The following is a 25,422-nucleotide window of genomic DNA, read 5'->3' as shown; positions in this document are numbered from 1 at the left end:
TTGTTGGTTCTCTGAGATATCATTTACTCACTTTTCTTTAGCTTTCTCTCTTTTTCTCACTTTTTTTAATATTATTTTTTTACTTATTTTCTTTGTTTTTCCTTTTCTTTCTTTTTTTTATTATCCGTTTCATATGTTGTGTAAAATTAGGTACTAAAAGGAATTTTGAAAGGTGCTGCCCTCTCAAATGATTGATGATTTGGATCTGTGTACCCAAACATTACTACTTAAAGGAACCCCTTGTGATAACCAATCTCCTTTCGGTTCGAGCTTTTTCTTTCCCCACCACTTCCTTTCTCTGTATGAATGTATTTTTGCTTATTTTTTTTATTTTCTTCTCAAGTTAACTGTGAATGAAAGAAAGGAATCGACTGGGAATATAAAAAAAAGCCCCTTATTTAAAGAGGTCAAGTAAATGGTTTCCCCGAAAATATTATGAGAGTCGCTATATTTTAAAACCGAATCTTGGATGAACGAATGATAGAAGATCTACGTGGTTATCTCACTTACTAGAAAGAGCAGCAAAATCTCTCAAATCACGTCGTTGCGTCTCTACTGCGTTTGAATAAAAGACTGGATGCATGCAATGTCTATGGACATGGCAGGCCAGTGGTTAAAAATAACAGGGATCAGAGATCCGTCCCGTGCCATAGGCACATAAGTCGGTTTCTGTGATGTATATATTCCACTCTTCTCCTGGACGGGACGCCAGTCTGTCTCAGGGTTACTAATTTTTTTTAGTTGAGTAAACTGGAGCAACGTGGAATGGAGTGATTTGCTCAAGGACACAACACATCGCCTGGTCTAGGAATCGAAACCAAAATCTTATGATCACCGGCGAGATGCCAGTTTATCGGAGGATTACTCATTTTCTCCAGCTGAGTGGAGTGGAGCAACGTGAAATGAAGTGTTTTGCTCAAGGAGACAAGACATCGCCCAGTCCAGGAGTCGAAACTACAATCTTACGATCATGAGTGCAGCACCCTGGCCACTAAGGCACGCGCCTCCCCAGCCCTGTGTTGAGACAACAACAATAATTGGCTCTTGGATTAGCTAACAAGTGAGATTCTATGTAGTCACCCGACCTGCTAAAAGTTACATAACGCCTTTATTCTCTTCTTTCATCCATTAGACTGCGGCCATACTGGGGGCACCGTCTTGACGGTTTGCGGGGTCGATCAAAATCTCTTTCAGTAATTATTTCTCTAAGGATGAGGGAATTGCAGAACGAGTGGAGTATCCAATACATACCTTTGGTCACTAATTTACTTATACTGTGCTTGGTGTTAAAATGAATTCCTACCGAAGTCGAGAGAAAATAAATATCAGTCAAATAAATACGTGAGGAAATTCAGTGACACAAAATTAGTAATTATTATTTATCGGAGACAATCAGTAGCCCGGCTAGCTCAGTCGGTAGAGCACGAGACTCTTAATCTCGGGGTCGTGGGTTCGAGCCCCACGTTGGGCGAATGCTTTTTTTTTTCCTCACAAAAGAATCTTGTAAACCAAGTGCATAATATTTATTGATTTGTTTACAAATTATTTGTTAACCGCTTACAAAAAAAATTAGTCATAAGTTTTCTATATTCTTTCAATTTAATGGATAATCATAACATTGTTCGACAGAAAACAAATACCAGTGATACACCCTAATTGAGTTAAATCACATAGACACAAACATACACACGTGCACGCACGCACACACACACACACGCACGATAAAGTGGTGCAAAGCACGTTTAATTATGCAATCCTAGAAATTTCTATAAAGACAACAATTAGAATCGATCTAGGGCTAACCAACAACAGTGAATAAAAATGATGGCCCAGAGCGAAGTTCAAATTATCTCCTTTTATTAATACCGTAAAAGCTGAGCCTGGAGGCGCAATGGCCTAGTGGTTAGGGCAGCGGACTGCTGTAATAGGATCGCGGTTTCGGTTCCGGTTCCCAGACCGGGGATTGTGAGTGTTTATTGAGCGAAATCACCTAAAGCTCCACGAGGCTCTGGCAGGGGATGGTGGCGAACCCTGCTGTACTCTTCCACCACAACTTTCTCTCACTCTTTCTTCCTGTTTCTGTTGTACCTGTATTTCAAAGGGTCAGCCTTGTCACACTGTGTCACGCTGAATCTCCCCGAGAACTACGTTAAGGGTACACGTGTCTGTGGAGTGCTCAGCCACATGCACGTTAATTTCACGAGCAGGCTGTTCCGTTGATCGGATCAACTGGAACCCTCGACGTCGTAAGTGACGGAGTGCCAACAACAACAACAAGCTGAGCCAAGTGCAAAGTGTTCGGTGGTGCAACGGTACTGACTGAAGCAATAGTCTTATGACAATATCAGCAATGCTGTGTGGACTTAATTTTATACTTGATTTTATTGAATGAAATTTTATTGATGAAATACAATGTAGTTTCGGCGGGATTTGTACGCAGAACATAAAGGGACGGAAGAATCACCACAAAGTATTTTCTTCTGATGTGTTGATAGTAACAACAGTTTCAAATTTTGGCAAGGGGTCAGCAATTTCGGGACGATGTAAGTCGATTACATCGTTCCTCGAAAGGATGATCCCGAAAAGATGAAAGACCAAGTCGATCTCGGCGGAATTTTAACTCAGATTGCAAAAGCAGACGAAATGCCGTTAAACATTTTGTCTGGCATGACAACGATTCTTTGTGCTGACCGGAAATTTTGTGCATTGATCGCAGTTTTCAACTGGTATTTATTTCGATTCCGAAGGCAAGGTCGACTTCGGCAGAATTTGAACTCAGAACGTAAAGACGGACGAAATGCCGCGAAGCATTTTGCCTGATGTGCTAACGATACTACCAACTCGCCTCCTTTGCCTGAGAGTAATAATGATGATTTCAAATTTTGGCACCAGGCCAGCAAGATCGGGGAAGGAGCTGAATCGATTACATCAAACCCAGCGCTCAACTGGTACTTATTTTGCTGACCCCGAAAGGATGAGAGTAAAGTTGACCTCGGCTGAATTTGAACTCAGAACTCAGAACGGACGAAATGACGTTAAGCATTTTTGCTGGCGTGCTAACGATTCTGCCAGCTCGCCGCATTCTCCTGATAGTAATAATCCTTTCTACTAAAGGTACACGGCCTGAAATTTGGGGCGGGGGGGGGGGGGAGGACTAGTCGCTTACATCGACCTTAATACTCAACTGGTACTTATTTTATCTACCCCGAAAGGATGAAAGGCAAAGTCTACCTCGGCGGAATTTGAACTCAGAACGTAGCGACAGACGAAATATCGCTATTTCGCCCGGCGTGCTAAGGTTTCTGCCAGCTTGCTGCCTTTTCCTGATAGTAATAATGATGATTATATACGACGGTATACACTGGAGGCGCAATGATCCAGTGGTTAGGGCAGCGGACTCGCGGTTTCGATTCCCAGACTGGGGGTTGTAAGTGCTTATTGAGCGAAAATACCTAAAGCTGCACGTGGCTCCGGCAGGGGATGGTGATGAACCCTGCTGTACTCTTTCACCACAACTTCCTCTCACTCTGTCTTCCTGTTTCTGTTGTACCTGTATTTTCAAAGGGCCAGCCTTGTCACACTCTGTATCACGCTGAATCTCCCGAGAACTACGTTAAGAGTACACGTGTCTGTGGAGTGTTCAGCCACTTGAACATTAATTTCACGAGTAGGTTGTTCCATTGATCGGATCAACTGGAACCCTCGTCGTCGTAACCGACGGAATACCACGACGACGGTATTCCAAAAATAGAAACTGTAGAAGATGAGATCTAGTAATGATAAATTATCGTATTTAGTGTTTTATTATTCAACTTTCTGAGTTCAGATCCGTCGAGATGTACTTAAACTTTTTGTCCATTCCACATCAATGAACAACATGTGTTTATACAATGAAAATGTTATCATTCACTATCATCTTTTCATAAAGACAGTAATTATGTGGGATGGTCGTCACAAGCCCGGCTAGCTCAGTCGGTAGAGCACGAGACTCTTAATCTCGGGGTCGTGGGTTCGAGCCCCACGTTGGGCGTAATAAATTTTTGCGGGTTCTGAATCCTATGGAAAATCTATTCAGATAAACTTGATTTTATATATTCTTTATTTTCTGCTTGTTTCAGTCATCAAACTGACATTTACGACGACAAAACATTCAACGGCGGAAGTTTTAATAAGTTTTAATGAACTTACAGAAAAATAACAAAAAAACAAAATTAAAACACAAAGAACCAAAAAAGAAACTGAACATTAAAAAAACAACCCCCACCCCACAAAACATGTGATTCAGTTCATGTAAGCAATACATATTTTGTAGCGAAATTTCAAAAAACGACAGTTTGCGATGCACTCTGTTAAACAAATAACAATTTTCGTATCTCCTGTGCCACTCCAAACTTGCAGAAGTACGAGTCAACCACAGAACAGTAAGAGCCACAGCGTCGTTTATTACTTCATTTTACCGGTCGATAAAATACATAACAGTTGAATACTGAGGTTGATGTAATCGATTATCCCACTTTCCCAAAATTGCAGGCCTTGTGCCGATAGTGGAAATGATTATTTCCTAAATTTATTAAAGCGGTGAGCTAGCAAAATCGTTAGCACGCCGGATAAAAATGCTTTACGACATTTCTTCTGTCCCTACTTTCGGAGTTCAAATTCTGCCGATGTCGACTTTGCTTTTTATCATTTCAGGATAAATACAATAAGTACCAGTTGAACACTGGGGTCGATGTAATCGACTTACTCCCCCACCACCGAAATTACTGGCCTAGCTTATTTCCAAACTCATTTCTCTTCAAATATTTTTTTATGTATACATATTGTATTTTGTATGTTTTCAGGTTTTTATTTTTATGCATAAAAGTGAACATGCTGCTTTTTCCTGCCCGAAAATCAGTGGAAAAATTTATTTCACATTACGGGATTTCGCGTTACGACGAGACTTTCCGTAGAGGTATTATTACATGCGAAGGGCAATAGATTACTGCATTTAATTTTGTTTTTCTACTTTTTAAGTTCAAATCCGCCAGGGTTCTCTTTATTTTTTTGTTCGTTCAAGGTCAATAACTACTGATCATGTTACAGTTTTAATAAAATTTAATACATAACAGCGATTTTCAGTTTTATTACATTGTCATACAGTTACTAATTATTATTTAATCAGTTTGCAGTTGCCCGGCAAGTTCAGTCGGTAGAGCACGAGACTCTTAATCTCGGGGTCGTGAGTTCGAACCCCACGTTGAGCGAAGGTTTTTTTTTTTTATACAAGTGTCACCTTGGACCGGCCAAAGTGTAGTGAGTGAATTTGGTAGACGGAGCAGGAAAAAGCAAACCCGTCGTGTATATATATGTATATATTTGTGTGTATGTGTTTGTCCCCACCATCGCTTGAGAACCGATGTTGGTGTGTTTACGTCCCCGTAACTTAACGGTTCGGTAAATGACGCCGATAGAATAAGTACCAGGCTTACAAAGAGTAAGTCCAGGGGTCGATTTCTTCGATTAAAAGCGGTGCTCCAGCATGGTCACAGTCAAATTGACTGAAACAAATAAAAGAATTACTATTTTAATAAATCAATATTTATTGATTTATTAATGAATATTGTATTGTTAACAGCTTACAAAAATAAGTTATAAGGCTTCTCTATTCGTTTAATTTACAGGATAATTATAACATTGCTCGCTAGAAAATAAATGCCAGCCCCCTTTTGAGCGAAATGCATATTTTGTTTTTTCGTTGGAAAAGGATTTACTAATTGTGATAATTATTTCATTAACTGGTCATAAAAATATGTAATTGGCTCGTTTTGTGTTCGTTGAATTTACTGTTGTTGTTATTCAGGCAATTCTCAATATTTATAACTTTTCGCTTATATCACAGATTCCATTAGGAACCCCTCAAACGGAGGATTATCACACCTTTCGAGTTAATTAACTCAACGCTGTGGTTCTCTATTCCATGCTGAAAATTATAACCATCAATTTCAGGAATGTGAGAGTAGGTCCTCCACAAGTCACTAAAAATTGTGGTTCCTGGAAGATTCGACTGACGTATGCATTCCTCGAGTCTGTCGCGATTCCGACATAACAACGGTTAAAGACAAATATGCCTGGTTTCACGACACACTCCTTCAAGGACCCACTGTTCAGGTGGCATCCCTCTTCGGACGTATTTATGCCTTGAGAAGATTATTTCCTCTCTCTCAACAATCATCTCAGGACCACCAATCTGAATGGGTTTTCGGACAGGTTCTAAGCACATATTTCACGAACATAGCTCTTGTAATCAACATTCGTGCAATGACAAGCAGACTGCGCCTTGGCTTGCTACTATGAAATCAAGCACCAATTTCAATGTTTTAAACCTATTAACTTTTTATTTAAAAATTTATGGCAAAACTGAACCTCATTTCCGTAATTAGAATACAAAACTAATATCAATAGAGCAAACTTGAAATCAATTGGAGCAAAGTTAAAGAAAGTGAAAAGTGTGAACCAAACAGAAGGATCCACGTTTAGTATTATAAATATGCAGAGGATTATTTTGATTATAAATAACAGAGGCAACAAGTTGCCAAAATCGTTAGCACGGAGGTCAAAATGCTTAGCGGCATATCGTCTGTCTTTACGTTCTGATTTGAAATTCCGCTGAGGTTGACTTTGCCTTTCATCCTTTCGCTGTTGATAAAATGAATAGTAGTCGAATACTGAGGTCAATATAATCGACTAGCTTTCCCCTCCCCTGCCAAAATTTCAGGCCTTGTGCCGATAGTAGAAAGGATTGTTTCCTAACTTGATAGAGCGTCGAGCTGGCAAAATCGTCAGCGCGCCGAACAAAAATGCTTTTCGGCATTTCGTCTGTCCTTACGTTCTGAATTCAAAATACTGCCGAGGTCGACTTTGCCTTTCATCCTTTCGAGTTGATAAAATAAGTACCAGTTGAACACCAGTGTTCAACTGGTAATCGACTTATTCCTACCACGAAATTGCTAGCCTAGCTTATTTCCTAACTCATTTCTCTGCAAATGTTTTTTATGCATACGTATTATATTTTGTATGTTTACAAGTTGTTATTTTTATGTATAGAACTGAATGAGTTGCTTTTCCCCACTAAAAAATTCATTCGAATGCATCTCACTTTATAACATGAAAATCAATAGGAATACTTGTTTCGCATTACGGAATTTCGCGTCAGGCTGAATCTTCCGTGAATGTATTACTTTCGTAGGGCAATGGACTGCTGCATTTTAATTTCGTTTTTCGAGTTCAAATCCACGAAAATTCTCTTTATCTTTTTGTTCCTTCAAAGTGAAAACTACTGATCATGTTAATCATTAGGCAAGTGACTTCTACTATAGCCTCGAGCCCACCAAAGCCTTTGGGTAAATTTGTTAGACGGAAACTGAAAAAAATGCTCTCGTTTATATATATATATATATATATATATATATATATATATATATATATATATATCTTTGTGTCTGCGGTTGTACCTCATCACTGTTTGACAACCGGTGTTGGTGTGCTTGCGTCCCAGTAACTTAGCGGTTCGGCAATAAGACACCGATAGAATAATTAAAGAAAAATTACTGAGGTCGGTTCGTTCGACTAAAGTCCTTCAAGGCGGTGCTCCAGTATGGCCATAGTATAATAACTGAAACAAGTGAAAGATAAAAGATAGAATCCACTTTCAGTTCTATTACATCGTCATAAACTTCAAAATTATTATGTCGTAAATACATCGGCAGCCCGGCTAGCTCAGTAGGTAGAGCACGAGACTCTTAATCTCGGGGTCGTGGGTTCGAGCCCCACGTTGGGCGAAATGCATTTTTCTTTTTTTTTTTAAAAAAAAGAACATTTTGCTAGCAATTTTACATTAATATATTATTTGATAATACTTATATATTATTTAATAATTATTTAAAAACTAATTTTAACTATTTTGTAATTAGTGTTATTAATTCCTAATAAAAATATGAAATCGGTTCCTCAGTTCGTTTAATTTACTGGGTAATCGTGAATAACGTAGTTGTTCTTTAGGTAACCGCATTATATATGATATTTCGCTAATGTCACAGATTTCGTTAAGAACCCCTCAAACGGTGGATTATCACTATTTCAATCAATTGAAACATTTATGATCGATAAAATTTAATACCAGTCAAATAATAGGATCCATTTAATCTACTTCTGTGTTTCCCCAGAGGTCAGATCTTGTGTCTATGTTAGAAATGAAGAGTTGGTTCCTTGGCAGAGTTTTTATGGCTTCGGGAAATGCGTTGCAATATTACTTGATGCTCTTTATAATCTGAGGACAAATCCCGCCGAAAACAACCTTATGGGCTTCGTAAAATAAGCAACTTAAACTAATAAGTGGGGGAATAAACTGTTTCCTAGAAATATCAAAGTGAGAGATTAAATGATATTCTGTGGTATGAATTTATCACTTGTTTAAGGTTATACCACATACACAAATATTAAGCGGTTTTAACTTAACTGTTTGTCACCATTTCGAGTCAATAATCAGTGTATCTCAGTGTATCTTCAATATCATCGAATATTTACATATTGAAGACAAACTTTTGCAATCATCACAAAGTTTAGTAAGATAGTTAATGCAGTGAGCGAAAATAAATAAATAAGTAAGTAAGTAAATAAATAAATAGAATAAAGAAAATACCTTATTAAAATCACAATCTTACAGAAATAATTGTTAGTGTTCAAGATGAATCTTGTTCAGGATGTCAAGTTATACAACTTCGAAATCTAATCTAATTTACATCCTCATACTCTCATTAACAAATTCCATGCACATTTTGGAAAATACCTCCGACTGGAAAAATCGAAGATGAAATGTTGTAATCATCAGAGCGTTTAGTAAAACAACCGCCGTCATTATTGACAGCTATTCTAGTGAGCACTTCAGTTCTATGAACTTGTAATAAAGAAAGTAATTATCAGTGAATAAAAGAAACTGATCGACCCGGCTAGCTCAGTCGGTAGAGCACGAGACTCTTAATCTCGGGGTCGTGGGTTCGAGCCCCACGTTGGGCGCAATATGTTTTTGCTGGTTCTGAATCCTATGGAAAATCTATTCAGATAAACTTGATTTTATATATTTTTATCTTCTGCCTGTTTCAGTCATCAAACTGCGGTCATGCCGGGGCACCACTTTGAATTTTTAGTCGAATGAATCAACCGCCCAGAGCTTAATATTTAAGCCTTGTGCTTATTCTATCCGTCTCTTTGCCGAACCGCTATGTTACGGGGACGCAAACACACCAGCACCAGTTACCAAGCGGTGGCACAATACAAACAAAAAGATGCACACACACTCACACACACACACGCCCACACGACGGGCGTCTTTCAGTTTCCACCTACCAAATCCATTCACAAAGCTTTGGTAGAACCAAGGCTATAGTAGAAGACACTTACCCAAGGAGCCACGCAGTGAGACTGAACTTGGAACTGTATAGTTGGGAAACAAGCTTCTTATCACACAGCGAAGAATATAAACATAAAAATTACATGCGGTGCTTACAACGAAAGTACGAGTCAACCACAGAACAGTAAGAGCCACAACGTCGTTTATTACTTCCTTTTACCGGTGTCCAGTTGCTTTACATTTTTTTGCGTGTGGGTTCCATCTTTCGAGTTAATAAACATAATGAACTTGTTCACTGTTCTATGGTGAAAATTATTACCATCAATTTCAGGAATGTGAGAGTAGGTCCTCTCCAAGTTACTGAAAATTGTGATTCCTGGTAGAATCAAACTAACGTATGCATTCCTCCTGTGTGTCACGATTCCGACATGGCATCGCTTAAAGACAAACATGGCTGGTTTGGCGACACACTCCAGTGCTCATGTAGAATTCCTCCTCGGAACTATTTAAGTCTTGAGAAAATTGTTTCGTCTCTCTCAACAATCTTCTCAGGACCGCCAATCTGAATGGGTTGTGGGGCAGGTTCTAAGCACATATTTCACGAACACAGCTATTGTAATCAACATCCGTGCAGTGACAAGCAGACTGCACCTTGGCTTGCTACTATGGAATCAAGCACCAATTTCAAAATTTAAAAGCTATTAAATTTTTATTTATAAATTTATGGCAAAACTGAACCTCATTTCCGTAATTAGAATACAAAACTATATCAATAGAGCAAACTTGAAATCAATTGGAGCAAAATTAAAGGAAGTGAAAAGTGTGAGCCAAACAGAAGGATCCACGTTTAGTATTATAAATATGCAGAGGATTATTTTGATTATAAATAACAGAGGCAACAAGTTGCCAAAATCGTTAGCACGGAGGACAAAATGCTTAGCCGCATATCGTCTGTCTTTACGTTCTGATTTGAAATTCCGCTGAGGTTGACTTTGCCTTTCATCCTTTCGCTGTTGATAAAATAAATAGTAGTCGAATACTGAGGTCAATATAATCGACTAGCTTTCCCCTCCCCTGCCAAAATTTCAGGCCTTGTGCCGATAGTAGAAAGGATTGTTTCCGAACTTGTTAGAGCGTCGAGCTGGCAAAATCGTCAGCGCGCCGAACAAAAATGCTTTTCGGCATTTCGTCTGTCCTTACGTTCTGAATTCAAATACTGCCGAGGTCGACTTTGCCTTTCATCCTTTCGGGTTGATAAAATAAGTACCAGTTGAACACCAGTGTTCAACTGGTAATCGACTTATTCCTACCACGAAATTGCTAGCCTAGCTTATTTCCTAACTCATTTCTCTGCAAATGTTTTTTATGCATACGTATTATATTTTGTATGTTTACAAGTTGTTATTTTTATGTATAGAACTGAATGAGTTGCTTTTCCCCACTAAAAAATTCATTCGAATGCATCTCACTTTATAACATGAAAATCAATAGGAATACTTGTTTCGCATTACGGAATTTCGCGTCAGGCTGAATCTTCCGTGAATGTATTACTTTCGTAGGGCAATGGACTGCTGCATTTTAATTTCGTTTTTCGAGTTCAAATCCACGAAAATTCTCTTTATCTTTTTGTTCCTTCAAAGTGAAAACTACTGATCATGTTAATCATTAGGCAAGTGACTTCTACTATAGCCTCGTGCCCACCAAAGCCTTTGAGTAAATTTGTTAGACGGAAACTGAAAAAATGGTCTCATATATATATATATATATATATATATATATATATATATATATATATATATATATATATATATATATATATATATATATATATATATATATATATATATATATGTGTGTGTGTGTGTGTGTGTGTGTGTGTGTGTGTGTGTGTGTGTGTGTGTGTGTGTGTCTATGTTTGTACCCCATCACCGTTTGACAACCGGTGTTGGTGTGCTTGCTTTCCAGTAACATTAGCGGTACGGCAATAAGACACCGATAGAATAATTAAAAAAAACTACTGGGGCCGGTTCGTTCGACTAAAATCATTCGAGGCGGTACTCCAGTATGGCCATAGTCTAATAACTGAAACAAGTGAAAGATAAAAGATAAAATCCACTTTCAGGTCTATTACATTGTCATAAACTTCAAGATTATTATGTCGTAAATACATCGGCAGCCCGGCTAGCTCAGTCGGTAGAGCACGAGACTCTTAATCTCGGGGTCGTGGGTTCGAGCCCCACGTTGGGCGAAATGCATTTTTCTTTTTTTTTTAATAAAAAGAACATTTTGCTAGCTATTTTACATTAATATATTATTTGATAATACTTATATATTATTTAATAATTATTTAAAAACTAATTTCAACTATTTTGTAATTAGTGTTATTAATTCCTAATGAAAATATGAAATCGGTTCCTCAGTTCGTTTAATTTACTGGGTAATCGTGAATAACGTTGTTGTTCTTTAGGTAACCGCATTATATATGATATTTCGCTAATGTCACAGATTTCGTTAAGAACCCCTCAAGCGGTGGATTATCACTATTTCAATCGATTGAAACATTTATGGTCGATAAAATTTAATACCAGTCAAATAATAGGATCCATTTAATCTACTTCTGTGTTTCCCCAGACGTCAGATCTTGTGTCTATGTTAGAAATGAAGAGTTGGTTCCTTGGCAGAGTTTTTATGGCTTCGGGAAATGTGTTGCAATATTACTTGATGCTCTTTATAATCTGAGGACAAATCCCGCCGAAAACAACCTTATGGGCTTCGTAAAATAAGCAACTTAAACTAATAAGTGGGGGAATAAACTGTTTCCTAGAAATATCAAGGTGAGAGATTAAATGATATTCTGTGGTATGAATTTATCACTTGTTTAAGGTTATACCACATACACAAATATTAAGCGGTTTTAACTTAACTGTTTGTCACCATTTCGAGTCAATAATCAGTGTATCCCAGTGTATCTTCAATATCATCGAATATTTACATATTGAAGACAAACTTTTGCAATCATCACAAAGTTTAGTAAGATAGTTAATGCAGTGAGCGAAAATAAATAAATAAGTAAGTAAGTAAATAAATAAATAGAATAAAGAAAATACCTTATTAAAATCACAATCTTACAGAAATAATTGTTAGTGTTCAAGATGAATCTTGTTCAGGATGTCAAGTTATACAACTTCGAAATCTAATCTAATTTACATCCTCATACTCTCATTAACAAATTCCATGCACATTTTGGAAAATACCTCCGACTGGAAAAATCGAAGATGAAATGTTGTAATCATCAGAGCGTTTAGTAAAACAACCGCCGTCATTATTGACAGCTATTCTAGTGAGCACTTCAGTTCTATGAACTTGTAATAAAGAAAGTAATTATCAGTGAATAAAAGAAACTGATCGGCCCGGCTAGCTCAGTCGGTAGAGCACGAGACTCTTAATCTCGGGGTCGTGGGTTCGAGCCCCACGTTGGGCGCAATATGTTTTTGCTGGTTCTGAATCCTATGGAAAATCTATTCAGATAAACTTGATTTTATATATTTTTATCTTCTGCCTGTTTCAGTCATCAAACTGCGGTCATGCCGGGGCACCACTTTGAATTTTTAGTCGAATGAATCAACCGCCCAGAGCTTAATATTTAAGCCTTGTGCTTATTCTATCCGTCTCTTTGCCGAACCGCTATGTTACGGGGACGCAAACACACCAGCACCAGTTACCAAGCGGTGGCACAATACAAACAAAAAGATGCACACACACTCACACACACACACGCACACACGACGGGCGTCTTTCAGTTTCCACCTACCAAATCCATTCACAAAGCTTTGGTAGAACCAAGGCTATAGTAGAAGACACTTACCCAAGGAGCCACGCAGTGAGACTGAACTTGGAACTGTGTAGTTGGGAAACAAGCTTCTTATCACACAGCGAAGAATATAAACATAAAAATTACATGCGGTGCTTACAACGAAAGTACGAGTCAACCACAGAACAGTAAGAGCCACAACGTCGTTTATTACTTCCTTTTACCGGTGTCCAGTTGCTTTACATTATTTTGCGTGTGGGTTCCATCTTTCGAGTTAATAAACATAATGAACTTGTTCACTGTTCTATGGTGAAAATTATTACCATCAATTTCAGGAATGTGAGAGTAGGTCCTCTCCAAGTTACTGAAAATTGTGATTCCTGGTAGAATCAAACTAACGTATGCATTCCTCCTGTGTGTCACGATTCCGACATGGCATCGCTTAAAGACAAACATGGCTGGTTTGGCGACACACTCCAGTGCTCATGTAGAATTCCTCCTCGGAACTATTTACGTCTTGAGAAAATTGTTTCGTCTCTCTCAACAATCTTCTAAGGACCGCCAATCTGAATGGGTTGTGGGGCAGGTTCTAAGCACATATTTCACGAACACAGCTATTGTAATCAACATCCGTGCAGTGACAAGCAGACTGCACCTTGGCTTGCTACTATGGAATCAAGCACCAATTTCAAAATTTAAAAGCTATTAAATTTTTATTTATAAATTTATGGCAAAACTGAACCTCATTTCCGTAATTAGAATACAAAACTATATCAATAGAGCAAACTTGAAATCAATTGGAGCAAAATTAAAGGAAGTGAAAAGTGTGAGCCAAACAGAAGGATCCACGTTTAGTATTATAAATATGCAGAGGATTATTTTGATTATAAATAACAGAGGCAACAAGTTGCCAAAATCGTTAGCACGGAGGACAAAATGCTTAGCCGCATATCGTCTGTCTTTACGTTCTGATTTGAAATTCCGCTGAGGTTGACTTTGCCTTTCATCCTTTCGCTGTTGATAAAATAAATAGTAGTCGAATACTGAGGTCAATATAATCGACTAGCTTTCCCCTCCCCTGCCAAAATTTCAGGCCTTGTGCCGATAGTAGAAAGGATTGTTTCCGAACTTGTTAGAGCGTCGAGCTGGCAAAATCGTCAGCGCGCCGAACAAAAATGCTTTTCGGCATTTCGTCTGTCCTTACGTTCTGAATTCAAATACTGCCGAGGTCGACTTTGCCTTTCATCCTTTCGGGTTGATAAAATAAGTACCAGTTGAACACCAGTGTTCAACTGGTAATCGACTTATTCCTACCACGAAATTGCTAGCCTAGCTTATTTCCTAACTCATTTCTCTGCAAATGTTTTTTATGCATACGTATTATATTTTGTATGTTTACAAGTTGTTATTTTTATGTATAGAACTGAATGAGTTGCTTTTCCCCACTAAAAAATTCATTCGAATGCATCTCACTTTATAACATGAAAATCAATAGGAATACTTGTTTCGCATTACGGAATTTCGCGTCAGGCTGAATCTTCCGTGAATGTATTACTTTCGTAGGGCAATGGACTGCTGCATTTTAATTTCGTTTTTCGAGTTCAAATCCACGAAAATTCTCTTTATCTTTTTGTTCCTTCAAAGTGAAAACTACTGATCATGTTAATCATTAGGCAAGTGACTTCTACTATAGCCTCGTGCCCACCAAAGCCTTTGAGTAAATTTGTTAGACGGAAACTGAAAAAATGGTCTCATATATATATATATATATATATATATATATATATATATATATCTATGTGTGTGTGTGTGTGTGTGTGTGTGTGTGTGTGTGTGTCTATGTTTGTACCCCATCACCGTTTGACAACCGGTGTTGGTGTGCTTGCGTTCCAGTAACATTAGCGGTACGGCAATAAGACACCGATAGAATAATTAAAAAAAAACTACTGGGGCCGGTTCGTTCGACTAAAATCATTCGAGGCGGTACTCCAGTATGGCCATAGTCTAGTAACTGAAACAAGTGAACGATAAAAGATAAAATCCACTTTCAGGTCTATTACATTGTCATAAACTTCAAAATTATTATGTCGTAAATACATCGGCAGCCCGGCTAGCTCAGTCGGTAGAGCACGAGACTCTTAATCTCGGGGTCGTGGGTTCGAGCCCCACGTTGGGCGAAATGCATTTTTCTTTTTTTTTTAATAAAAAGAACATTTTGCTAGCTATTTTACATTAATATATTATTTGATAATACTTGTATATTATTTAATAATTATTTAAAAACTAATTTCAACTATTTTGTAATTAGTGTTATTAATTCCTAATGAAAATATGAAATCGGTTCCTCAGTTCGTTTAATTTACTGGGTAATCGTGAATAACGTTGTTGTTCTTTAGGTAACCGCATTATATATGATATTTCGCTAATGTCACAGATTTCGTTAAGAACCCCTCAAGCGGTGGATTATCACTATTTCAATCGATTGAAACATTTATGGTCGATAAAATTTAATACCAGTCAAATAATAGGATCCATTTAATCTACTTCTGTGTTTCCCCAGACGTCAGATCTTGTGTCTATGTTAGAAATGAAGAGTTGGTTCCTTGGCAGAGTTTTTATGGCTTTGGGAAATGCGTTGCAATATTACTTGATGCTCTTTATAATCTGAGGACAAATCCCGCCGAAAACAACCTTATGGGCTTCGTAAAATAAGCAACTTAAACTAATAAGTGGGGGAATAAACTGTTTCCTAGAAATATCAAGGTGAGAGATTAAATGATATTCTGTGGTATGAATTTATCACTTGCTTAAGGTTATACCACATACACAAATATTAAGCGGTTTTAACTTAACTGTTTGTCACCATTTCGAGTCAATAATCAGTGTATCCCAGTGTATCTTCAATATCATCGAATATTTACATATTGAAGACAAACTTTTGCAATCATCACAAAGTTTAGTAAGATAGTTAATGCAGTGAGCGAAAATAAATAAATAAGTAAGTAAGTAAATAAATAAATAGAATAAAGAAAATACCTTATTAAAATCACAATCTTACAGAAATAATTGTTAGTGTTCAAGATGAATCTTGTTCAGGATGTCAAGTTATACAACTTCGAAATCTAATCTAATTTACATCCTCATACTCTCATTAACAAATTCCATGCACATTTTGGAAAATACTTCCGACTGGAAAAATCGAAGATGAAATGTTGTAATCATCAGAGCGTTTAGTAAAACAACCGCCGTCATTATTGACAGCTATTCTAGTGAGCACTTCAGTTCTATGAACTTGTAATAAAGAAAGTAATTATCAGTGAATAAAAGAAACTGATCGGCCCGGCTAGCTCAGTCGGTAGAGCACGAGACTCTTAATCTCGGGGTCGTGGGTTCGAGCCCCACGTTGGGCGCAATATGTTTTTGCTGGTTCTGAATCCTATGGAAAATCTATTCAGATAAACTTGATTTTATATATTTTTATCTTCTGCCTGTTTCAGTCATCAAACTGCGGTCATGCCGGGGCACCACTTTGAATTTTTAGTCGAATGAATCAACCGCCCAGAGCTTAATATTTAAGCCTTGTGCTTATTCTATCCGTCTCTTTGCCGAACCGCTATGTTACGGGGACGCAAACACACCAGCACCAGTTACCAAGCGGTGGCACAATACAGACAATAAGATGCACACACACTCACACACACACACGCACACACGACGGGCGTCTTTCAGTTTCCACCTACCAAATCCATTCACAAAGCTTTGGTAGAACCAAGGCTATAGTAGAAGACACTTACCCAAGGAGCCACGCAGTGAGACTGAACTTGGAACTGTGTAGTTGGGAAACAAGCTTCTTATCACACAGCGAAGAATATAAACATAAAAATTACATGCGGTGCTTACAACGAAAGTACGAGTCAACCACAGAACAGTAAGAGCCACAACGTCGTTTATTACTTCCTTTTACCGGTGTCCAGTTGCTTTACATTTTTTGCGTGTGGGTTCCATCTTTCGAGTTAATAAACATAATGAACTTGTTCACTGTTCTATGGTGAAAATTATTACCATCAATTTCAGGAATGTGAGAGTAGGTCCTCTCCAAGTTACTGAAAATTGTGATTCCTGGTAGAATCAAACTTACGTATGCATTCCTCCTGTGTGTCACGATTCCGACATGGCATCGCTTAAAGACAAACATGGCTGGTTTGGCGACACACTCCAGTGCTCATGTAGAATTCCTCCTCGGAACTATTTAAGTCTTGAGAAAATTGTTTCGTCTCTCTCAACAATCTTCTCAGGACCGCCAATCTGAATGGGTTGTGGGGCAGGTTTTAAGCACATATTTCACGAACACAGCTATTGTAATCAACATCCGTGCAGTGACAAGCAGACTGCACCTTGGCTTGCTACTATGGAATCAAGCACCAATTTCAAAATTTAAAAGCTATTAAATTTTTATTTATAAATTTATGGCAAAACTGAACCTCATTTCCGTAATTAGAATACAAAACTATATCAATAGAGCAAACTTGAAATCAATTGGAGCAAAATTAAAGGAAGTGAAAAGTGTGAGCCAAACAGAAGGATCCACGTTTAGTATTATAAATATGCAGAGGATTATTTTGATTATAAATAACAGAGGCAACAAGTTGCCAAAATCGTTAGCACGGAGGACAAAATGCTTAGCCGCATATCGTCTGTCTTTACGTTCTGATTTGAAATTCCGCTGAGGTTGACTTTGCCTTTCATCCTTTCGCTGTTGATAAAATAAATAGTAGTCGAATACTGAGGTCAATATAATCGACTAGCTTTCCCCTCCCCTGCCAAAATTTCAGGCCTTGTGCCGATAGTAGAAAGGATTGTTTCCGAATTTGTTAGAGCGTCGAGCTGGCAAAATCGTCAGCGCGCCGAACAAAAATGCTTTTCGGCATTTCTTCTGTCCTTACGTTCTGAATTCAAATACTGCCGAGGTCGACTTTGCCTTTCATCCTTTCGGGTTGATAAAATAAGTACCAGTTGAACACCAGTGTTCAACTGGTAATCGACTTATTCCTACCACGAAATTGCTAGCCTAGCTTATTTCCTAACTCATTTCTCTGCAAATGTTTTTTATGCATACGTATTATATTTTGTATGTTTACAAGTTGTTATTTTTATGTATAGAACTGAATGAGTTGCTTTTCCCCACTAAAAAATTCATTCGAATGCATCTCACTTTATAACATGAAAATCAATAGGAATACTTGTTTCGCATTACGGAATTTCGCGTCAGGCTGAATCTTCCGTGAATGTATTACTTTCGTAGGGCAATGGACTGCTGCATTTTAATTTCGTTTTTCGAGTTCAAATCCACGAAAATTCTCTTTATCTTTTTGTTCCTTCAAAGTGAAAACTACTGATCATGTTAATCATTAGGCAAGTGACTTCTACCATAGACTCGTGCCCACCAAAGCCTTTGAGTAAATTTGTTAGACGGAAACTGAAAAAATGGTCTCATATATATATATATATATATATATATATATATATATATATATATATATCTATGTGTGTGTGTGTGTGTGTGTGTGTGTGTGTGTGTGTGTGTGTGTGTGTGTGTGTCTATGTTTGTACCCCATCACCGTTTGACAACCGGAGTTGGTGTGCTTGCGTTCCAGTAACATTAGCGGTACGGCAATAAGACACCGATAGAATAATTAAAGAAAAACTACTGGGGCCGGTTCGTTCGACTAAAATCATTCGAGGCGGTACTCCAGTATGGCCATAGTCTAGTAACTGAAACAAGTGAACGATAAAAGATAAAATCCACTTTCAGGTCTATTACATTGTCATAAACTTCAAAATTATTATGTCGTCGATACATCGGCAGCCCGGCTAGCTCAGTCGGTAGAGCACGAGACTCTTAATCTCGGGGTCGTGGGTTCGAGCCCCACGTTGGGCGAAATGCATTTTTCTTTTTTTTTTAATAAAAAGAACATTTTGCTAGCTATTTTACATTAATATATTATTTGATAATACTTGTATATTATTTAATAATTATTTAAAAACTAATTTCAACTATTTTGTAATTAGTGTTATTAATTCCTAATGAAAATATGAAATCGGTTCCTCAGTTCGTTTAATTTACTGGGTAATCGTGAATAACGTTGTTGTTCTTTAGGTAACCGCATTATATATGATATTTCGCTAATGTCACAGATTTCGTTAAGAACCCCTCAAGCGGTGGATTATCACTATTTCAATCGATTGAAACATTTATGGTCGATAAAATTTAATACCAGTCAAATAATAGGATCCATTTAATCTACTTCTGTGTTTCCCCAGACGTCAGATCTTGTGTCTATGTTAGAAATGAAGAGTTGGTTCCTTGGCAGAGTTTTTATGGCTTTGGGAAATGCGTTGCAATATTACTTGATGCTCTTTATAATCTGAGGACAAATCCCGCCGAAAACAACCTTATGGGCTTCGTAAAATAAGCAACTTAAACTAATAAGTGGGGGAATAAACTGTTTCCTAGAAATATCAAGGTGAGAGATTAAATGATATTCTGTGGTATGAATTTATCACTTGTTTAAGGTTATACCACATACACAAATATTAAGCGGTTTTAACTTAACTGTTTGTCACCATTTCGAGTCAATAATCAGTGTATCCCAGTGTATCTTCAATATCATCGAATATTTACATATTGAAGACAAACTTTTGCAATCATCACAAAGTTTAGTAAGATAGTTAATGCAGTGAGCGAAAATAAATAAATAAGTAAGTAAGTAAATAAATAAATAGAATAAAGAAAATACCTTATTAAAATCACAATCTTACAGAAATAATTGTTAGTGTTCAAGATGAATCTTGTTCAGGATGTCAAGTTATACAACTTCGAAATCTAATCTAATTTACATCCTCATACTCTCATTAACAAATTCCATGCACATTTTGGAAAATACTTCCGACTGGAAAAATCGAAGATGAAATGTTGTAATCATCAGAGCGTTTAGTAAAACAACCGCCGTCATTATTGACAGCTATTCTAGTGAGCACTTCAGTTCTATGAACTTGTAATAAAGAAAGTAATTATCAGTGAATAAAAGAAACTGATCGGCCCGGCTAGCTCAGTCGGTAGAGCACGAGACTCTTAATCTCGGGGTCGTGGGTTCGAGCCCCACGTTGGGCGCAATATGTTTTTGCTGGTTCTGAATCCTATGGAAAATCTATTCAGATAAACTTGATTTTATATATTTTTATCTTCTGCCTGTTTCAGTCATCAAACTGCGGTCATGCTGGGGCACCACTTTGAATTTTTAGTCGAATGAATCAACCGCCCAGAGCTTAATATTTAAGCCTTGTGCTTATTCTATCCGTCTCTTTGCCGAACCGCTATGTTACGGGGACGCAAACACACCAGCACCAGTTACCAAGCGGTGGCACAATACAGACAATAAGATGCACACACACTCACACACACACACGCACACACGACGGGCGTCTTTCAGTTTCCACCTACCAAATCCATTCACAAAGCTTTGGTAGAACCAAGGCTATAGTAGAAGACACTTACCCAAGGAGCCACGCAGTGAGACTGAACTTGGAACTGTGTAGTTGGGAAACAAGCTTCTTATCACACAGCGAAGAATATAAACATAAAAATTACATGCGGTGCTTACAACGAAAGTACGAGTCAACCACAGAACAGTAAGAGCCACAACGTCGTTTATTACTTCCTTTTACCGGTGTCCAGTTGCTTTACATTTTTTGCGTGTGGGTTCCATCTTTCGAGTTAATAAACATAATGAACTTGTTCACTGTTCTATGGTGAAAATTATTACCATCAATTTCAGGAATGTGAGAGTAGGTCCTCTCCAAGTTACTGAAAATTGTGATTCCTGGTAGAATCAAACTAACGTATGCATTCCTCCTGTGTGTCACGATTCCGACATGGCATCGCTTAAAGACAAACATGGCTGGTTTGGCGACACACTCCAGTGCTCATGTAGAATTCCTCCTCGGAACTATTTAAGTCTTGAGAAAATTGTTTCGTCTCTCTCAACAATCTTCTCAGGACCGCCAATCTGAATGGGTTGTGGGGCAGGTTTTAAGCACATATTTCACGAACACAGCTATTGTAATCAACATCCGTGCAGTGACAAGCAGACTGCACCTTGGCTTGCTACTATGGAATCAAGCACCAATTTCAAAATTTAAAAGCTATTAAATTTTTATTTATAAATTTATGGCAAAACTGAACCTCATTTCCGTAATTAGAATACAAAACTATATCAATAGAGCAAACTTGAAATCAATTGGAGCAAAATTAAAGGAAGTGAAAAGTGTGAGCCAAACAGAAGGATCCACGTTTAGTATTATAAATATGCAGAGGATTATTTTGATTATAAATAACAGAGGCAACAAGTTGCCAAAATCGTTAGCACGGAGGACAAAATGCTTAGCCGCATATCGTCTGTCTTTACGTTCTGATTTGAAATTCCGCTGAGGTTGACTTTGCCTTTCATCCTTTCGCTGTTGATAAAATAAATAGTAGTCGAATACTGAGGTCAATATAATCGACTAGCTTTCCCCTCCCCTGCCAAAATTTCAGGCCTTGTGCCGATAGTAGAAAGGATTGTTTCCGAACTTGTTAGAGCGTCGAGCTGGCAAAATCGTCAGCGCGCCGAACAAAAATGCTTTTCGGCATTTCGTCTGTCCTTACGTTCTGAATTCAAATACTGCCGAGGTCGACTTTGCCTTTCATCCTTTCGGGTTGATAAAATAAGTACCAGTTGAACACCAGTGTTCAACTGGTAATCGACTTATTCCTACCACGAAATTGCTAGCCTAGCTTATTTCCTAACTCATTTCTCTGCAAATGTTTTTTATGCATACGTATTATATTTTGTATGTTTACAAGTTGTTATTTTTATGTATAGAACTGAATGAGTTGCTTTTCCCCACTAAAAAATTCATTCGAATGCATCTCACTTTATAACATGAAAATCAATAGGAATACTTGTTTCGCATTACGGAATTTCGCGTCAGGCTGAATCTTCCGTGAATGTATTACTTTCGTAGGGCAATGGACTGCTGCATTTTAATTTCGTTTTTCGAGTTCAAATCCACGAAAATTCTCTTTATCTTTTTGTTCCTTCAAAGTGAAAACTACTGATCATGTTAATCATTAGGCAAGTGACTTCTACCATAGACTCGTGCCCACCAAAGCCTTTGAGTAAATTTGTTAGACGGAAACTGAAAAAATGGTCTCATATATATATATATATATATATATATATATATATATATATATCTATGTGTGTGTGTGTGTGTGTGTGTGTGTGTGTGTGTGTGTGTGTGTGTGTGTGTGTCTATGTTTGTACCCCATCACCGTTTGACAACCGGAGTTGGTGTGCTTGCGTTCCAGTAACATTAGCGGTACGGCAATAAGACACCGATAGAATAATTAAAGAAAAACTACTGGGGCCGGTTCGTTCGACTAAAATCATTCGAGGCGGTACTCCAGTATGGCCATAGTCTAGTAACTGAAACAAGTGAACGATAAAAGATAAAATCCACTTTCAGGTCTATTACATTGTCATAAACTTCAAAATTATTATGTCGTAAATACATCGGCAGCCCGGCTAGCTCAGTCGGTAGAGCACGAGACTCTTAATCTCGGGGTCGTGGGTTCGAGCCCCACGTTGGGCGAAATGCATTTTTCTTTTTTTTTTAATAAAAAGAACATTTTGCTAGCTATTTTACATTAATATATTATTTGATAATACTTGTATATTATTTAATAATTATTTAAAAACTAATTTCAACTATTTTGTAATTAGTGTTATTAATTCCTAATGAAAATATGAAATCGGTTCCTCAGTTCGTTTAATTTACTGGGTAATCGTGAATAACGTTGTTGTTCTTTAGGTAACCGCATTATATATGATATTTCGCTAATGTCACAGATTTCGTTAAGAACCCCTCAAGCGGTGGATTATCACTATTTCAATCGATTGAAACATTTATGGTCGATAAAATTTAATACCAGTCAAATAATAGGATCCATTTAATCTACTTCTGTGTTTCCCCAGACGTCAGATCTTGTGTCTATGTTAGAAATGAAGAGTTGGTTCCTTGGCAGAGTTTTTATGGCTTTGGGAAATGCGTTGCAATATTACTTGATGCTCTTTATAATCTGAGGACAAATCCCGCCGAAAACAACCTTATGGGCTTCGTAAAATAAGCAACTTAAACTAATAAGTGGGGGAATAAACTGTTTCCTAGAAATATCAAGGTGAGAGATTAAATGATATTCTGTGGTATGAATTTATCACTTGTTTAAGGTTATACCACATACACAAATATTAAGCGGTTTTAACTTAACTGTTTGTCACCATTTCGAGTCAATAATCAGTGTATCCCAGTGTATCTTCAATATCATCGAATATTTACATATTGAAGACAAACTTTTGCAATCATCACAAAGTTTAGTAAGATAGTTAATGCAGTGAGCGAAAATAAATAAATAAGTAAGTAAGTAAATAAATAAATAGAATAAAGAAAATACCTTATTAAAATCACAATCTTACAGAAATAATTGTTAGTGTTCAAGATGAATCTTGTTCAGGATGTCAAGTTATACAACTTCGAAATCTAATCTAATTTACATCCTCATACTCTCATTAACAAATTCCATGCACATTTTGGAAAATACTTCCGACTGGAAAAATCGAAGATGAAATGTTGTAATCATCAGAGCGTTTAGTAAAACAACCGCCGTCATTATTGACAGCTATTCTAGTGAGCACTTCAGTTCTATGAACTTGTAATAAAGAAAGTAATTATCAGTGAATAAAAGAAACTGATCGGCCCGGCTAGCTCAGTCGGTAGAGCACGAGACTCTTAATCTCGGGGTCGTGGGTTCGAGCCCCACGTTGGGCGCAATATGTTTTTGCTGGTTCTGAATCCTATGGAAAATCTATTCAGATAAACTTGATTTTATATATTTTTATCTTCTGCCTGTTTCAGTCATCAAACTGCGGTCATGCTGGGGTACCACTTTGAATTTTTAGTCGAATGAATCAACCGCCCAGAGCTTAATATTTAAGCCTTGTGCTTATTCTATCCGTCTCTTTGCCGAACCGCTATGTTACGGGGACGCAAACACACCAGCACCAGTTACCAAGCGGTGGCACAATACAGACAATAAGATGCACACACACTCACACACACACACGCACACACGACGGGCGTCTTTCAGTTTCCACCTACCAAATCCATTCACAAAGCTTTGGTAGAACCAAGGCTATAGTAGAAGACACTTACCCAAGGAGCCACGCAGTGAGACTGAACTTGGAACTGTGTAGTTGGGAAACAAGCTTCTTATCACACAGCGAAGAATATAAACATAAAAATTACATGCGGTGCTTACAACGAAAGTACGAGTCAACCACAGAACAGTAAGAGCCACAACGTCGTTTATTACTTCCTTTTACCGGTGTCCAGTTGCTTTACATTTTTTGCGTGTGGGTTCCATCTTTCGAGTTAATAAACATAATGAACTTGTTCACTGTTCTACGGTGAAAATTATTACCATCAATTTCAGGAATGTGAGAGTAGATCCTCTCCAAGTTACTGAAAATTGTGATTCCTGGTAGAATCAAACTAACGTATGCATTCCTCCTGTGTGTCACGATTCCGACATGGCATCGCTTAAAGACAAACATGGTTGGTTTGGCGACACACTCCAGTGCTCATGTAGAATTCCTCCTCGGAACTATTTAAGTCTTGAGAAAATTGTTTCGTCTCTCTCAACAATCTTCTCAGGACCGCCAATCTGAATGGGTTGTGGGGCAGGTTCTAAGCACATATTTCACGAACACAGCTATTGTAATCAACATCCGTGCAGTGACAAGCAGACTGCACCTTGGCTTGCTACTATGGAATCAAGCACCAATTTCAAAATTTAAAAGCTATTAAATTTTTATTTATAAATTTATGGCAAAACTGAACCTCATTTCTGTAATTAGAATACAAAACTATATCAATAGAGCAAACTTGAAATCAATTGGAGCAAAATTAAAGGAAGTGAAAAGTGTGAGCCAAACAGAAGGATCCACGTTTAGTATTATAAATATGCAGAGGATTATTTTGATTATAAATAACAGAGGCAACAAGTTGCCAAAATCGTTAGCACGGAGGACAAAATGCTTAGCCGCATATCGTCTGTCTTTACGTT

At 37.6% G+C, this 25,422-nt stretch overlaps 13 non-coding genes across 13 annotated transcripts; all 13 read left to right on the top strand.

The window, feature by feature from the left end:
* Window positions 1–1,398: 1,398 nt before the first annotated feature.
* Window positions 1,399–1,471, top strand: Trnak-cuu (transfer RNA lysine (anticodon CUU)). Its single transcript has one exon. It is a non-coding gene; the product is annotated as a tRNA-Lys (tRNA).
* A 2,486-nt stretch (window positions 1,472–3,957) lies between these two features.
* On the top strand, window positions 3,958–4,030 carry Trnak-cuu (transfer RNA lysine (anticodon CUU)). The gene has a single exon. It is a non-coding gene; the product is annotated as a tRNA-Lys (tRNA).
* Window positions 4,031–5,173: 1,143 nt separating this feature from the next.
* On the top strand, window positions 5,174–5,246 carry Trnak-cuu (transfer RNA lysine (anticodon CUU)). The gene has a single exon. It is a non-coding gene; the product is annotated as a tRNA-Lys (tRNA).
* Window positions 5,247–7,747: 2,501 nt separating this feature from the next.
* Trnak-cuu (transfer RNA lysine (anticodon CUU)) lies at window positions 7,748–7,820 on the top strand. Its single transcript has one exon. It is a non-coding gene; the product is annotated as a tRNA-Lys (tRNA).
* A 1,161-nt stretch (window positions 7,821–8,981) lies between these two features.
* On the top strand, window positions 8,982–9,054 carry Trnak-cuu (transfer RNA lysine (anticodon CUU)). Its single transcript has one exon. It is a non-coding gene; the product is annotated as a tRNA-Lys (tRNA).
* A 2,509-nt stretch (window positions 9,055–11,563) lies between these two features.
* On the top strand, window positions 11,564–11,636 carry Trnak-cuu (transfer RNA lysine (anticodon CUU)). The gene has a single exon. It is a non-coding gene; the product is annotated as a tRNA-Lys (tRNA).
* A 1,160-nt stretch (window positions 11,637–12,796) lies between these two features.
* Window positions 12,797–12,869, top strand: Trnak-cuu (transfer RNA lysine (anticodon CUU)). Its single transcript has one exon. It is a non-coding gene; the product is annotated as a tRNA-Lys (tRNA).
* Window positions 12,870–15,303: 2,434 nt separating this feature from the next.
* Window positions 15,304–15,376, top strand: Trnak-cuu (transfer RNA lysine (anticodon CUU)). Its single transcript has one exon. It is a non-coding gene; the product is annotated as a tRNA-Lys (tRNA).
* A 1,160-nt stretch (window positions 15,377–16,536) lies between these two features.
* On the top strand, window positions 16,537–16,609 carry Trnak-cuu (transfer RNA lysine (anticodon CUU)). Its single transcript has one exon. It is a non-coding gene; the product is annotated as a tRNA-Lys (tRNA).
* A 2,455-nt stretch (window positions 16,610–19,064) lies between these two features.
* Trnak-cuu (transfer RNA lysine (anticodon CUU)) lies at window positions 19,065–19,137 on the top strand. The gene has a single exon. It is a non-coding gene; the product is annotated as a tRNA-Lys (tRNA).
* Window positions 19,138–20,297: 1,160 nt separating this feature from the next.
* Trnak-cuu (transfer RNA lysine (anticodon CUU)) lies at window positions 20,298–20,370 on the top strand. The gene has a single exon. It is a non-coding gene; the product is annotated as a tRNA-Lys (tRNA).
* A 2,449-nt stretch (window positions 20,371–22,819) lies between these two features.
* On the top strand, window positions 22,820–22,892 carry Trnak-cuu (transfer RNA lysine (anticodon CUU)). Its single transcript has one exon. It is a non-coding gene; the product is annotated as a tRNA-Lys (tRNA).
* A 1,160-nt stretch (window positions 22,893–24,052) lies between these two features.
* Window positions 24,053–24,125, top strand: Trnak-cuu (transfer RNA lysine (anticodon CUU)). Its single transcript has one exon. It is a non-coding gene; the product is annotated as a tRNA-Lys (tRNA).
* Window positions 24,126–25,422: the final 1,297 nt, after the last annotated feature.

Source organism: Octopus bimaculoides, chromosome 3, assembly GCF_046866305.1.
Source record: "Octopus bimaculoides isolate indiv1 chromosome 3, ASM4686630v1, whole genome shotgun sequence".
Lineage (NCBI taxonomy): Eukaryota > Metazoa > Mollusca > Cephalopoda > Octopoda > Octopodidae > Octopus > Octopus bimaculoides.
Note: the sequence above shows the minus strand (reverse complement) of the source record. Positions and strands in the feature narration are given on the sequence as shown.